The sequence below is a fragment of the Lissotriton vulgaris genome, chromosome 8 (genome assembly GCF_964263255.1).
Source record: "Lissotriton vulgaris chromosome 8, aLisVul1.2, whole genome shotgun sequence".
NCBI lineage: Eukaryota > Metazoa > Chordata > Amphibia > Caudata > Salamandridae > Lissotriton > Lissotriton vulgaris.
In genome coordinates, this window is record NC_141696.1 from 1,529,904,242 (window position 1) to 1,529,920,776 (window position 16,535).

General features: G+C 42.9%; 1 non-coding gene across 1 annotated transcript; it reads right to left on the minus strand.

Annotated features, from left to right (window-relative positions):
- Positions 1-13,902: 13,902 nt before the first annotated feature.
- TRNAF-GAA (transfer RNA phenylalanine (anticodon GAA)) lies at positions 13,903-13,975 on the minus strand. Its single transcript has one exon. It is a non-coding gene; the product is annotated as a tRNA-Phe (tRNA).
- Between the last annotated feature and the right edge of the window lie 2,560 nt (positions 13,976-16,535).

Here is a 16,535-nt window from a genome sequence, read left to right on the forward strand (position 1 = left end):
AATATTTTTGGGATCCAGGTTAGGTCATTTATTTTTTTAACTCCGAATGGACTAGCACTATATTACCCAGACGTATTTGCCATGAGTAGGTAAGCAATGTCATCTGACTACTGACATCTGTGTTCAAGGGAAGTGGAAGGTAATGCAGACAAGAGTTTACTTTACAAAAAAGCATGAAATGGGAAATATTCATTGTCAAACCTGAAGGTAAGAGAGGTGGAAGCAAGTTTAGAAGGAGGACATAAAGCAAAGTCTATGTTAAATAGATTGTGTTGTAGATCAGTTGGAAAAAATTTGATGAATAGAGAAAAAGTACTACAGCTGATTCCAAGACCTACTTTGTTAGAAGCGAGGAACCTCTCAACTGTGCCTAAACCCGGGATTGAACCAGGGACCTTTAGATCTTCAGTCTAATGCTCTCCCAACTGGGCTATTTCGGCCTTCTGATAGCTGCGGTCTTCATACTTTAATTTGAACCATTTAACAAAATAGATGCAGGACCTGGATTTTTAACCACATATGGTAGAGATATGTTTTAAGGAGTCCTGTATCATTCCGCAGTTAACTGGTGCAATGGGTAAATAGCATTTTTGGGATCCAGGTTAGGTAGTTGTTTTTTTAACTCTGAATGGACTAGCACTATATTACCCAGATATATTTGGCATGAGTAGGTAAGCAATGTCATCTGACTACTGACATCTGTGTTCAAGGGGAAGTAGAATGTGATGCAGACAAGAGTTTACTTTACAAAAAAGGACGAAATGGGAAACATTCATAGTCAAACCTGAAGGTAAGATAGGTGGAAGAAAGTTTAAAAGGAGGACAGAAAGCAAAGTCTATGTTGAATTGATCATTTTGTAGATCAGTTGATAAAAATGTTGATAGAGAAAAAAGTACTACCGCTGATTCCAAGACCTATTTTGTTAGAAGCATGGAACTTCTCAACTGTGCCGAATCCCGGGATTGAACCAGGGACCTTTAGATCTTCAGTCTAACGCTCTCCCAACTGAGCTATTCCGGCCTGCTTATAGCTGTGGTCTTCATACTTTAATTTGAACCATTTAACAAAATAGATGCAGGACCTGGATTTTTAACCTCATATGGTAGTGATATGTTTTAAGGAGTCCTGTATCATTCCCCAGTTAACTGGTGCAATGGGTAAATAGCATTTTTGGGATCCAGGTTAGGTAGTTGTTTTTTTAACTCTGAATGGACTAGCACTATATTACCCAGATATATTTGGCATGAGTAGGTAAGCAATGTCATCTGACTACTGACATCTGTGTTCAAGGGGAAGTGGAATGTGATGCAGACAAGAGTTTACTTTACAAAAAAGGACGAAATGGGAATCATTCATAGTCAAACCTGAAGGTAAGATAAGTGGAAGAAAGTTTAAAAGGAGGACAGAAAGCAAAGTCTATGTTGAATTGATCATTTTGTAGATCAGTTGATAAAAATGTTGATAGAGAAAAAAGTACTACAGCTGATTCCAAGACCTATTTTGTTAGAAGCAAGGAACCTCTCAACTGTGCTGAAACCCGGGATTTACTCAAGGACGCTTTAGATCTTCAGTCTAACGCTCTCCCTGAGGTAATATGAATTTTTATGGTCAATTGTGTCCCCTAAAGTAGACCCCAACGGCTCCATGTACGTGCTTCAAGTACATGTATGTTCCCTCCACAACCAGCTATGAAGACGCAAATACATTTGCGTCCAACGTTAACATGTCCTCTTTCAGATACACCATGAATGGATTGATAATTCAGTTCCTAAGTATGCCTTGCCACCGTCTTTACATGGTGCACTTTTCACGTTTTCCTGGCTCTGGCGAGCTAGGCCCCGATTTCTGCCATCGAGCCTTTTCTGCCTTCTGCCTCTGAAAGCTGCAGCCTGGATCTGCATCCATGACCCTTGCCTTACTCCCTGCGCGGCGAGCGGTGCCCGGCTAGGTCTGCTTGCCTGCCAAAACTGTATGTTAACTGCTCCGCTCCTCGAAAATACATTCCTGTCTAGTGTGTAGGTAAACATCTCCCCAGCTGCAGAGCAAAGGGCCTGGCCTTTCTGTCTCTGTGCAAGTAATTCATTGCTCCCGTTACCATGGTAGGCCCATGGCCCCCTCGCATTACACGTAGACACGTAGTCACATATGCATGCACTAGCAGTCAGTATAGAATAGCCTCTGCCCGAGAGACCTTTCCTTCTAGATAATACAGTTCCTCAAACACAAGATACCAGATATGATTTGGGATTAGGTTGTTCTGACACGCCAGACTTCTGTCTCTACATATAATGCTAAATGTCAAGTCCCCTTCACCCGCCAGTCCCACGTCAATCACACGTCATGTTGCCTGCGCGCGCATCTAGCCCAACATTTCTGCTGACACTGCAGGATTCTTCTATGGATCCACCCACCTGTGACACTTTTCTGTGACGTTTCTAGCACACGCCTCCGTGTACGCCCTCGTGCACGCCTTCTGTTACGCACATGTGTTCTTATCTCGTTTCTTTCAGCTGTTACGCCTTCTGTATCCATCACCATTATATGCATTTACTATATATATTGTACTCTGTTAATAAAGCATTGTCTATCCCTTCCTGAACCTTCGTGGTGATGGAACATGATACCTGGTTCGAACCAATTCCATTTTATGGAATAAAACCCTTATAAACTCAGATGCCACGGACTCTGCCTCTCATTTTTCGATTGAGTTATTTCATTGAACTTTACCGCATAGAAATTCAGCAGGTAAATCTTTATTTACCACATAATTTGGCGCCCGAACAGGGACCCCTCCCCCACCTTACACGCCGGCGGTGCGTTGCAGGCCAAGCCCCCTGCCACAGCCTTGACGGATGTTTACGCGTACCCGCAGGATTTCCTGTATCTCCCTCAGGCCAACGGAGGTGACTGAGACTGCGATCGACACCCAGACGAGGCGGTGAGGAGTGCGGAGGCTCCCGACCAGAGCCCAGCCGAGAGAGCAAGGTCCGGGGTGTTCAGAGGCCCACCAGTTCCGAAGTACCTACGTCACGAGTCGAGTCGAGTCCAGTCCGGTCCAGTCCAGTGTCGAGTTTCCGAGGCCTTCCGTTCCGTGCTTCCCGGTGAGTACCGTTGCTGGGGTTGCATCAAGACGGGTGCATTAATTTGTGTCCGGTCAAGACGGGTTTAGGTACACAGACCCGGTCTGCACTGTTTTAGCAGTGTATCTGTACTGTTTAGCAGTATATCCAGTATCCAGTTATCTAGTTATTGTTCGTTCTGAAATGTTTTTAATGTGTTTTTAATGTCGTGGTATGAGTGATTGTTCGATCTTCATTACTGTGTTTATTGTATCAGTTGTGTCCAAGTCCGAGTAAGTATCAAGTATCAAGCATCAAGGTTCACAATGCCACTGTTCTCTAAGCTACGTCAGATAGGAACTAGGAAAGGGATACTTGAGGAAGCTGTTCCCATCCCACCCAGGGACACTCCCGGATATTTTATGTACCACAAGCACGGCCTAGATGCCGTATTATATCTCGACTTGTGGGTGGACTACACTAAAGATTTAGCAGAGAATCAGAAATGGCCCGCTACAGGGACATGGGATGCCGAGTGCATCATGAGAGTAGAGGAAGCGTTATGGAAAAAGAAAGCCAGACAATCACAGAAAGATGCCATTGAATTATGGCGTAAAGAATCGCATAGACGGACAGAGAAAGCACTCAGAAAAGCAGAGAAAAGTAAAGAGGATTCCGAAAAGGCCAAAGAAAAGGAACTACTAGAAGAAGGACAGAGAGTCAGAATAGAACAACACGAAAGACGTAGTAATGCTATTATGACAGGATTGTATCCAGTCCTGGCCGAGGGCCTGCCCAAGGCGACCCCGGAAATACTGAAAGATCTGCCCCCTCCATTGGTTCCGACTAAATTATGTCACAAGACCGCAGCAGATAATTTCCTTTCTTCTTATTTAGACGACGTAGCTCCCGAATATACCAATGTCCCACCTGCACCTGTACCACCCGCTGATCGTCAGCCCCCAGGTCCGCAACAGCATACCCCTCCTCCACCACTTCCTGCACCCCCTATTAATCCGCTTAATCCCTTTGGGCCTGGCACAGTTCAGGTTCCAACTTCGTTACAGCAGGCACCGACCCTACAGACAGGTTATGCTCAAGCCTCCGCCTCAGGAGCATCAGGAGGTTTCCGTACCCCGCCACCAGTACAGCGATTAACTGTTAGAGAACTAGCAATGCAACGTACTCCGAGACCAACCCCAATTGAAAAGCTTAGAGAATTTCTGATACAGACTGTAGATATGATCCCGTACCAGGCGAAGACGGTTGCATGATATTAGCCTCGATACGTTTAAGACGTGCTGCGAATTTTTTAGTTCTATTCCCAGGAATGCCAGATTATCTAGACAGGATATATCGTTTTGTTCAGACTGGGGAGGGTCAGGAATGTATTCAAGAGGCCATGGCACATCAGAAAGTAGACACTCAAAGTATGATTTTAAAATTCCTCATAAACTGTTTCATAAGAGAACGAGACCGGCCTGGTGTAAATAAAGAAGAGATGGAGGTACTAACTACATGGGGTCAGAATATTGCAGACGGAAAACATGATAAACAGAAATGCATAGAGGCCATGTACAGAAAAAATCCGTAAAGAAATAACAGTATTTCATGAAAAGGAGAAAGCTGAAAGTGAAGCAGATACTGACAAGAACGAATCCTCACAGGAGGATGAGCTAGATGATACAGGAAGAATAGCATATGTAGGTAAGGGTAGATCCTTTAATAAAACGTTACGCCCAGAAAGCAAGAGACTTTTTCACTCTGCTATGTCAAACCCGAGAACGCCTGAACATCTATTTCAAGCTACAGATAAAATACTTCAAGAACGAATGGGGTATCATGTACTCAACTCCATGGATGAACAAGAATTAGCTAGGTCAGCAGTACAATGGGCTGACAATTCCGATAAATATAATGATGACGCAGTAGCGCAAACCTTTTTGAATCTTTCCCCAGACGAACAGCGACTAGCTGGTATGTACATGATACAACACCTCCTTACGTTGTATAAAAGCCAACATTCTGATCCAGGTCCCCTACATGATGTACTAATAGAGTTACTAATGAATAAATGGAGAGGCCTAGGTACCGATTTAATTAAAGTTATTTTAGAACATCGACACAGATATAGTGCTTTCCTGAATCCACAGTTTGTTTCAGCTCCACCCCCAGAAAGGAAAACGTTCTACATAGACAGACAGAATCCCTTGCGAGAAGTACATCCAGTCAGGAATGCCGATGATACCCTTACACGTGTGTATGTATACACGCCTATAACTAAAATGGAATTATTGGAAATGAAGAAAATAGTGCCTAGTCATGATAAAGACCCTGCAGGTTTCCACCGTGAAATAAGAGACATGTTACTCATGGGAGACTATACCTATCCCGACATTATGAAAATATTGAAAGTATTATTGCCTGCCGGTATTTACGAGAAACTCAAAGAAAAAGAATGGTAGGTGGGAGAGCAAAAGATTGATTGGGCTGCATTAGAAAACGAAGAAACGACTCGAACCCCAGGTTTGGGTCTCGGGGATAAAACTAAAGCATTACCAGGATTATTAGTACAGGTTTTGCCACGTTTATTAGCAACTAAAAAGGAGGACTGGGATGCAATCTCAGCCTGCAAACAGAAACCCGATGAAGACACTAGTGATTTCTATTCCCGATTTGAGAAATGTTTTATTATTAATAGTGGCCTGAAACCAAGTAGCGAGTCATACCCGCATCTTTTTGTATCCAAATTAGTCGAGAACTCCCTGCCCCAAGTTAAGAATCGTGTATTGAAAGTCGAGAGCACATGGCAAGCAAACACGCCTTCACAAATGTTACAAATGTTACAGTACCACCAGAACAGAATTAGGGAAGAACATGATCACGAACAAAGACGTATGAAAGACACAAAAATGAAAATGTTAGTAGCTCAGTCAGTTCCAGCTGACGGTCAGAAAAAGGGCATGACACAGTCCAATAATTCAGCAGCTCCTGTTAAAGGGACATGCAACTATTGTAAACAGCCAGGTCACTATGTAAACGATTGTGCAGTTTTGAAACACAATATATCCACAGGTAAAACTAAAGAGAGGCCGCGTCAACCTAGACAGGACCAGGCCCAACAACACGTACCACAGAATGTACAGCCTATGCATGCTCCACAACAGACAGTACAGACCGTAGCGGTACCACAGCCACAACCGATTGCCGCAACACAACATACGACACAGCAGATGTACCAATATGCGCAAACTGACTATCCCGATTATCAGCGATACACATGAAACAGCCTAGAGAGGGAGGTTGGCTTGCCTCTTATTGAGGTTCCTGTAGATCAAGAGGGTCCTTATGTACATAGTCAGGTATTAGGGAAAGATAGAAAGTTTTTGATTGATACAGGGGCAAGCAGGACGACAATAAGTCACGACGAGGTTCCAGGGGCACCCCTCTCAGGCTCACAGAATGTTTCCCTTGGATTTTCAGGAAAGCCCATTGTTAATGAAGTTTCAAAACCACTTCCCCTTGCAGTCGGTCCGTTGTCTCGCACTACAGATTTGTTGCTCACGAAATCAAGTCCTGAAAACTTATTAGGTATCAAGACACTGAAAGCTCTAGGAGCTGTAATATGTTGTTCTCCGGAAGGAGTGAGATTGTTTCTGCGTGACTTTAAGGGTCACTATGTGTTGAGAGATATTGATTCCAGGTTACAGAATGTTCCTGCACATTTATGGGCACAAGGCCCCACTGATGTAGGTTGTATGCACATTACACCATATCGAGTTACACTCAAGCAAGGTGTTGTTTTACCACGAATCCGACAATACAAGTTACCACCAGATGCTGTAGTGGCTTTACTGAAAATCATTGACGAGCTCATTGCACAAGGAGTGGTTGTAGAAACCGACTCCAATGTTTGTAATTCCCCTATCATTCCGATTCTTAAACACACTGATCCGAATGCACCTCCAGTTTATCGATTAGTTATCGATTTACGAGAATTGAATAAATGCATTGTACCACAGTACCCTGTGGTTCCAGATATCTCCTCACTATTGACAGCTATTGATTCTGAGGCAACGTTCTTTACTGTAATTGATCTGAAGAACGCCTTCTTTAGTGTCCCCATTGATCCGGAAAGCCAATATCTGTTCGGATTCTGTTTCAATGGCCGAAGCTTCAAATGTGCACGCGCACCTCAAGGATTCACAGAAAGCCCCAGCATCTATAGCCAAGCATTGAAAAGACAACTTGACAGTATTCACATGCCTGACAACACTGCCCTACTTCAGACTGTCGATAATCTATTGATCACCGCCCGAAGTGAACCTGAATGTGAACAAGCATCACTGACAGTCTTGTATTTCCTGGCTGACAAGGGACACAAGGTGTCTCCTTCGAAGCTACAATTCTGTGTTCAGCAAGTGGTGTACCTTGGGCACTTGCTGTCCAAGGGGGGAGACAGCTAACACCTGACCGCATCCAGTTAATTGTAAACATGTCACAACCCAAGACACAAAAGGAGGTACGGGCCTTTATAGGCCTTACTTCTTACTGTAGACAATGGATCCCTCAGTATGCATTCTTAGCCAAGCCACTCATACAGTTGACAACACAGGAGGCAGCGTCATCGACTGTCCTCCCTTGGACTCAGGAACATACACAAGCTTTTGATGACTTAAAGAAAGCCTTATGTCAAGCACCAGTTTTAGCGACACCATGTTACAGCAAGCCTTTTACACTTTTTGTTACAGAACGCGAAGGTACTGCATTGTCAGTACTCACCCAAGATCAAGCAGGTTCACACAAACCGTGTGCTTAGTTTTCTAGTACATTAGATCCAGTAGCCCAGGCTCTGCCTGCGTGCTTGAAATCTGTAGCAGCAACAGCTCTAGCAATCAGACAAAGCAATGCCATAGTGTTAGGACATCAATTGACAGTACAAGTTCCACATTCCGTGGAAGTTCTTTTAAACCATACACAGACTCAGCACTTGACTATAGCACGACTGACAGGTTATGAATCGACATTGTTTCAGCCACACATAGAAATCAGACGTTGCAATACATTGAATCCAGCTACACTTTTGCCATTAAGTGAGACAGACCCTTTGGCACATGATTGTGTTGAAGTCATTACCATTACGACGAAACCCAGACAAGACTTGACAGACATCGCATTACCAGATCCAGACCTGACACTTTATGTGGATGGTTCATGTATGAGAACAAGTACAGCAGAGTTAGTGGCCGCATATGCAGTAACGACAGAAACTGACGTCATAGAAACACATCGTATTGACACCCTTTCAGCTCAAGCAGCAGAGCTCATCGCTCTGACTCAAGCCTGTATTCGAGCCAAGAACCAGAAAGTTAACATATACACAGATTCCCGTTATGCCTTCGGAGTTGTACACGACTTCGGAGTTCTCTGGCAAGAAAGAGGTTTTTTAACTTCTCACGGTGCCAAAATCCAGCACGGTCCTCTCATTCAAGCTCTGTTAGAAGCAATACATTTGCCTACAGCCATAGCCATCATGAAGTGTAAGGCACATACGAAAGTCACAGATACCATTTCCCAGGGTAACGATCTGGCAGACCGAACAGCCAAGCATACAGCTCAGACTCATACTCACACAACTGATTTGACAAAGACAATAGTTCCGACACCGACACATTGCATGACAGTTAAGGATCCCGCCCTAGATGTAATTGACATACAGACACATGCTACACCAGACGAAATTAAGAAATGGACTGAACTAGGAGGGATCCAGACAGAACAGGGATGGATGACGAAGGGAAAATCTACATGGTTCCTCCCCGACTCTATGGTTCAAGTTATCATTAACACAGTACATAGTCCAGCACATTTAGGAGAAAAAGCCATGTTAGACAGTATTCAAAACCTTTGGTTCAATAAACATTTACGAGCAGCAGCAAAACAGAAAGTGCGTACTTGCATGATCTGTTGTCAGTTCAACCCAGGTAAAGGCATTCCCGTAGAGCAAGGTGGATTCCATCCTCCCGATCACCCTTTTGAAGTCCTCCAGATGGATTATATCCAGATGGAACGTTGTCGAGGATTTAAGTATGTCCTCGTAGTTGTATGTGCACTTTCCCGATGGACAGAAGCATATCCAGTCCCAGATTACACTGCTCCGACCACTACCAAGCAGCTGGTACGTGAATTCTTCCTACGGTATGGTTTGCCCCGTATCGTGTACTCAGATAATGGTCAGCCATTCTCGTCCGAGCTTATGAAGCAGGTATCACTCCTGCTAGGTTATCAGTGGAAGTTCCACTGTGTCCGACATCCCGAGGCAGCAGGTCTTGTGGAACGTCACAATCAGACCCTGAAAATTCGTCTCGCTAAAATATGTAGGGAGAAGGGCGTAGACTGGATAGTAGCTTTACCCGTTGCACTTTTTTACATGGGAATGGTAGCTCATTCAAGAACAGGGCTATCCCCGTACGAGGTGGTCTTTGGCAGACCACCGAATATGTGGGGGACGCCTCTGCCGAGAAAAATCACAGATGTTGACTGTAATATGCTGACAGATTACCTTGCCTCCTTGATGTCTGCACTACAATCATGTCGTTCACAGGTTGCTGCAGCCTTTCCCGACAACACCGAGGTGAAACAACACGAGATCGTTCCTGGAGAATATGTTTTCGTCCGGAATTTCGACAGGAGGAGTCCGCTGGAGCCCCGTTGGCAGGAGCCGAAGCTTGTTTTATTGACCACAAGGACAGCACTGAAAGTGGAGGGCCGTAAGGGCTGGCTTCACTCGAGTCACGTTAAGAAATGTCATGGACTGCTGCCAGATTCTGACTCCCAGCCCTGCCCTCTTCCAGAGACTGATGCTAAACTCCCCCTGGTAGAGAAAACTCCTTCTCAGGAGTATAAATCAAAGTTGAGGTCTAGCAAGTCAGACAGTTTAATTGTTTAAGTCCTCCCCTAGGTGAATCGGTTAGACAAGTTTCTGACATGTACCCGTTAGACCCCAATAGAGAGAGAGATAGACAGAAACAGCTCAAGAAACGTGAATATTGTAAATCTCTCCGTAGTCACTGCATAGTGACATTATTGATTATGTTTTTTCTGAGTCTTATGATTATTGCTGCAAGTATATTGCTTCCCATATACTTTCCTATTTTCACACGTGCACATTCTTCTTCAAATGACACTGTCGAGCGCACTTTCAGTGAATTACCCCCTCACGAGTTATCTTACCGACTTGCGCTGCGCAACAATACATTCATTAGTATGTTACATCATTCCCATCAGACCAGCAATGCTACCAATTGTTGGATATGTGGCCGACTCCCTCCCTATCAGAAGTACAAGGGAGTTCTGCCCCTCTTTCCGTATCCGTTCACACACAATGGTTCCTGTGGTGCATGGTTTAGTTTAATAAATTCTTTAAATTCTGATTCCGTAGTTTACCAGGGCAACTGGGTATGGGGAAACCTGAACACAGTTTTGCATAAAGTATGTTTCCCTGACAAGGAAGGTCTTCCCCAAAGGACAGGGACCGATCTAGAAAACGAAGTATATGGATTAGGTAATTTTACACTTAACCTCATGATTCTGAATGTTCAGTCCGAAGCCGAACCAATTTTGCCCGCTATGTCAGTATTACCAGTCAAAGGTGAATTATGTGTCAGAAAGAATGGTTCAGTACACCTAGGTCATAGCGAATGTACCACTGTTATCGAATTCAGTGATAAAGGCAAGTCTACATTCAAAGCTTCCTGTCATTCCTATTTCATTTGTGGTCATACAGCTTATATACGCTTACTGGGATGGTACTTGTTACATTGCATTCCTTCTGCCACCTGTTTTCCTAGCCCCTCCTGATTATCATAGGGACTCCCATCTAGTACACGATAGACCCAAGAGAGATCTCCCGATTGTCGACTATACTGAAACAGCAATGGAGCAATACGTGGATTTCAATAAAGGTTTCTTTCCCTATTTTGGTGCTGCCTATAATAGTAAATTGATACGTAGACTGACCAGAACACTTGAAGCAGTAGTGAATGAAACTACTTCCGCCCTAGGCAACTTAACAGAGGAGCAGTCTGCTATGCGGATTGTTGTTCTTCAGAATCGTCTTGTTCTTGACGTCATCCTGGCCGATAGGGGCGGAGCTTGTAGAGTCATCGGATCGAGTTGCTGTGTTTTCATTCCAGAAAACGCACCTTCTGTATATAGAGCCATAACCCGTCTCCACAAGATTGCAAGTCAGATACACCAGAATCCAGGCACCTGGACTTGGTCCGGTTGGTTCTGGAGCGTGTTATCAGCCTGGGGATGGAAAGTCCTATCCTTCCTAGGAATAGCCCTTCTCATAGTATTCAGTTGTTGTCTATGTCTGCAGTGTGGGCCAGCGATTTGCGGCTTGTGCGCCACATCATGTATTCCCCATTCAAGTTCACGTTCTAAATCCCGCCTGAAAAAGGAAGAGCAAATGATGTTATATGAACAAATAGATGGACTAATGAAGATTGATATATCATGAAGGGTCCGTAGGGGACAAGGAGGGAATGAGGTAATATGAATTTTTATGGTCAATTGTGTCCCCTAACGTAGACCCCAACGGCTCCATGTACGTGCTTCAAGTACATGTATGTTCCCTCCACAACCAGCTATGAAGACGCAAATACATTTGCGTCCAACGTTAACATGTCCTCTTTCAGATCCACCATGAATGGATCGATAATTCAGTTCCTAAGTATGCCTTGCCACCGTCTTTACATGGTGCACTTTTCACGTTTTCCTGGCTCTGGCGAGCTAGGCCCCGATTTCTGCCATCGAGCCTTTTCTGCCTTCTGCCTCTGAAAGCTGCAGCCTGGATCTGCATCCATGACCCTTGCCTTACTCCCTGCGCGGCGAGCGGTGCCCGGCTAGGCCTGCTTGCCTGCCAAAACTGTATGTTATCTGCTCCACTCCTCGAAAATACATTCCTGTCTAGTGTGTAGGTAAACATCTCCCCAGCTGCAGAGCAAAGGGCCTGGCCTTTCTGTCTCTGTGCAAGTAATTCATTGCTCCCGTTACCATGGTAGGCCCATGGCCCCCTCGCATTACACGTAGACACGTAGTCACATATGCATGCACTAGCAGTCAGTATAGAATAGCCTCTGCCCGAGAGACCTTTCCTTCTAGATAATACAGTTCCTCAAACACAAGATACCAGATATGATTTGGGATTAGATTGTTCTGACACGCCAGACTTCTGTCTCTACATATAATGCTAAATGTCAAGTCCCCTTCACCCGCCAGTCCCACGTCAATCACACGTCATGTTGCCTGCGCGCGCATCTAGCCCAACATTTCTGCTGACACTGCAGGATTCTTCTATGGATCCACCCACCTGTGACACTTTTCTGTGACGTTTCTAGCACACGCCTCTGTGTACGCCCTCGTGAACGCCTTTTGTTACGCACATGTGTTCTTATCTCGTTTCTTTCAGCTGTTACGCCTTCTGTATCCATCACCATTATATGCATTTACTATATATATTGTACTCTGTTAATAAAGCATTGTCTATCCCTTCCTGAACCTTCGTGGTGATGGAACATGATACCTGGTTCGAACCAATTCCTTTTTATGGAATAAAACCCTTATAAACTCAGATGCCACGGACTCTGCCTCTCATTTTTTGATTGAGTTATTTCATTGAACTTTACCGCATAGAAATTCAGCAGGTAAATCTTTATTTATTATAACTGAGCTATTTCGGCCTGCTTATAACTGTGGTCTTCATACTTTAATTTAAACCATTTAACGAATTAGATGCAGGACCTGAATTTTTAACCTCATATGGTAAAGATATGTTTTAAGGAGTCCTGTATCATTCCGCAATTAAGTGGTGCAATGGGTAAATAATATTTTTGGGATCCAGGTTAGGTCATTTTCTTTTTTTTTAAACTCCAAATGGACTAGCACTATATTACCCAGACGTATTTGGCATGAGTAGGTAAGCAATGTCATCTGACTACTGACATCTGTGTTCAAGGGGAAGTGGAAGGCAATGCAGACAAGAGTTTACTTTACAAAAAAGCATGAAATGGGAAATATTCATTGTCAAACCTGAAGGTAAGAGAGGTGGAAGCAAGTTTAGAAGGAGGACATAAAGCAAAGTCTATGTTAAATTGATTGTGTTGTAGATCAGTTGGAAAAACTTTGATGAATAGAGAAAAAGTACTACAGCTGATTCCAAGACCTATTTTGTTAGAAGCAACGAACCTCTCATCTGTGCCGAAACCCAGGATTGAACCAGGAACCTTTAGATCTTCAGTCTAACGCTCTCCCAACTGAGCTATTTCGGCCTTCTTATAGCTGGCGTCTTCATACTTTAATTTGAACCATTTAACAAAATAGATGCAGGACCTGGATTTTTAACCTCATATGGTAGTGATATGTTTTAAGGAGTCCTGTATCATTCCCCAGTTAACTGGTACAATGGGTAAATAGCATTTTTGGGATCCCGGTTAGGTAGTTGTTTTTTTAACTCTGAATGGACTAGCACTATATTACCCAGATATATTTGGCATGAGTAGGTAAGCAATGTCATCTGACTACTGACATCTGTGTTCAAGGGGAAGTGGAATGTGATGCAGACAAGAGTTTACTTAACAAAAAAGGACGAAATGGGAAAGATTCATAGTCAAACCTGAAGGTAAGATAGGTGGAAGAAAGTTTAAAAGGAGGACAGAAAGCAAAGTCTATGTTGAATTGATCATTTTGTAGATCAGTTGATAAAAATGTTGATAGAGAAAAAAGTACTACAGCTGATTCCAAGACCTATTTTGTTAGAAGCAAGGAACCTCTCAACTGTGCCGAAACCCGGGATTGAACCAGGGACCTTTAGATCTTCAGTCTAACGCTCTCCCAACTGAGCTATTTCGGCCTGCTTATATCTGTGGTCTTCATACTTTAATTTAAACCATTTAACAAAATAGATGCAGGACCTGGATTTTTAACCTCATATGGTAGAGATATGTTTTAAGGAGTCCTGTATCATTCCGCAATTAACTGGTGCAATGGGTAAATAGCATTTTTGGGATCCAGGTTAGGTAGGGTTTTTTTTAACTCTGAATGGACTAGCACTATATTACCCAAATATATTTGGCATGAGTAGGTAAACAATGTCATCTGACTACTGACATCTGTGTTCAAGGGGAAGTGGAAGGTAATGCAGACAAGAGTTTACTTTACAAAAAAGCATGAAATGGGAAATATTCATTGTCAAACCTGAAGGTAAGAGAGGTGTAAGCAAGTTTAGAAGTAGGACATACAGCAAAGTCTATGTTAAATTGATTGTGTTGTAGATCAGTTTGATGAATAGAGAAAAAGTACTACAGCTGATTCCAAGACCTATTTTGTTAGAAGCAAGGAACCTCTCAACTGTGCCGAAACCCAGGATTGAACCAGGGACTTTTAGATCTTCAGTCTAACACTCTCCCAACTAAGCAATTTCAGCCTTCTGATAGCTGGGGTCTTCATACTTTAATTTGAACCATTTAACAAAATAGATGCAGGACCTGGATTTTTAACCTCATATGGTAGAGATATGTTTTAAGGAGTCCTGCATCATTCCGCAGTTAACTGGTGAAATGGGTAAATAGCATTTTTGGGATCCAGGTTAGGTAGTTGTTTTTTTTAACTCTGAATGGACTAGCACTATATTACCCAATTATATTTGGCATGAGTAGGTAAGTAATGTCATCTGACTACTGACATCTGTGTTCAAGGGGAAGTGGAATGTGATGCAGACAAGAGTTTACTTTACAAAAAAGGACGAAATGGGAAACAATCATAGTCAAACCTGAAGGCAAGATAGGTGGAAGAAAGTTTAAAAGGAGGACAGAAGGCAACGTCTATGTTGAATTGATCATTTTGTAGATCAGTTGATAGAGAAAAAAGTTCTACAGCTGATTCCAAGACTTATTTTGTGAGAAGCAAGAAACCTCTCAACAGTGCCGAAACCCGGGATTGAACCTGGGACCTTTAGGTCTTCAGTCTAACGCTCTCCCAACTGAGCTATTTCGGCCTACTGCTAGCTGTAGTCTTCATACTTTGATTTGAACCATTTAACTAAATAGATGCATGACCTGGATATTTGACCTTATATGTTAGAGATATGTTTTAAGGAGTCCTGTATCATTCAGCAGTTAACTGGTGCAATGGATAAATAATATTTTTGGGATCCAGGTTAGGTCATTTTTTTTTTAACTCCGAATGGACTAGCACTATATTACCCAGACGTATTTGGCATGAGTAGGTAAACAATGTCATCTGACTACTGACATCTGTGTTCAAGGGGAAGTGGAAGGTAATGCAGACAAGAGTTTACTTTACAAAAAAGCATGAAATGGGAAATATTCATTGTCAAACCTGAAGGTAAGAGAAGTGGAAGCAAGTTTAGAAGGAGGACATAAAGCAAAGTCTATGTTAAATTGATTGTGTTGTAGATCAGTTGGAAAAAAATTGATGAATAGAGAAAAAGTACTACAGCTGATTCCAAGACCTATTTTGTTAGAAGCAAGGAACCTCTCAACTGTGCCGAAACCCGGGATTGAACCAGGGACCTTTAGATCTTCAGTCTAACGCTCTCCCAAAAAGCTATTTCGGCCTTCTGATAGCTGGGGTCTTCATACTTTAATTTGAACCATTTAACAAAATAGATGCAGGACCTGGATTTTTAACCTCATATGGTAGAGATATGTTTTAAGGAGTCCTGTATCATTCCGCAGTTAACTGGTGCAATGGGTAAATAGCATTTTTGGGATCCAGGTTAGGTAGTTGTTTTTTTAACTCTGAATGGACTAGCACTATATTACCCAGATATATTTGGCATGAGTAGGTAAGCAATGTCATCTGACTACTGACATCTGTGTTCAAGGAGAAGTGGAATGTGATGCAGACAAGAGTTTACTTTACAAAAAAGGACGAAATGGGAAACATTCATAGTCAAACCTGAAGGCAAGATAGGTGGAAGAAAGTTTAAAAGGAGGACAGAAAGCAACGTCTATGTTGAATTGATCATTTTGTAGATCAGTTGATAAAAATGTTGATAGAGAAAAAAGTACTACAGCTGATTCCAAGACATATTTTGTTAGAAGCAAGGAACTTCTCAACTGTGCCGAAACCCGGGATTGAACCAGGGACCTTTAGATCTTCAGTCTAACGCTCTCCCAACTGAGCTACTTCAGCCTGCTTATAGCGGTGGTCTTCATACTTTAATTTAAACCATTTAACAGAATAGATGCAGGACCTGGATTTTTAACCTCATATGGTAGAGATATGTTTTACGGAGTCCTGTATCATTCCGCAATTAACTGGTGCAATGGGTAAATAATATTTTTGGGATCCAGGTTAGGTCATTTTTTTTTTTTAACTCCGAATGGACTAGCACTATATTACCCAGACGTATTTGTCATGAGTAGGTAAGCAATGTCATCTGACTA